Genomic DNA, 641 nt, shown 5'->3' on the forward strand with positions numbered 1-641 from the left:
AATATATATGCTAGTAATATTGACTTGATCAACATATCTCAATGTTGAACCCCCAAAATTTGTGTAAATCAATTTTGATTCAATAAATAAAATAAATTAAAGTTAAAAAGAAAAGAAATGAACCAGGAGAGTAATCTAAAGACTTGAGAGAAGAGCAGTCAACTGTGTTAGAAACCACTAAGAATTCAACTCCATTAAGAACTAGAAAAAAACAAAGTCCATTGTTTTGGCAATTAAGAGAACGGTTTTAATTGTTGGTATTCTTTGAGAAAATGAACTCAGTGGAGAACAGATACATATGAAGACATCTCCATGTGTCCACGGAGATGAGGGAATACAGAACACCTGTGAGGATTATTGGCAGCTGATGGGATACAGAGCCCATCAAGAGAGAAGAGATCAAAGACATATGTTTATTTTATTTATCAAATTCTCTCATCTGGAAACAAAGGATATTACTTTACATTTTTTCTTCTGTATACCCTTTTTTGTAGAATAGTGCTATATCTGTATCTGATAGTTGCCAGTTGAGTGACTATCTACAAAAAAGAATGAATGAGACATTTGGGTCATTTTGTTCTCTCTTAGATTATCTTAACCCTCTAGTTGCAAAATTTTAGTATGATTTCTGATGAGAACTG

The sequence above is a fragment of the Galeopterus variegatus genome, unplaced genomic scaffold (genome assembly GCF_000696425.1).
Source record: "Galeopterus variegatus unplaced genomic scaffold, G_variegatus-3.0.2 Scaffold7894, whole genome shotgun sequence".
Taxonomy (NCBI): domain Eukaryota; kingdom Metazoa; phylum Chordata; class Mammalia; order Dermoptera; family Cynocephalidae; genus Galeopterus; species Galeopterus variegatus.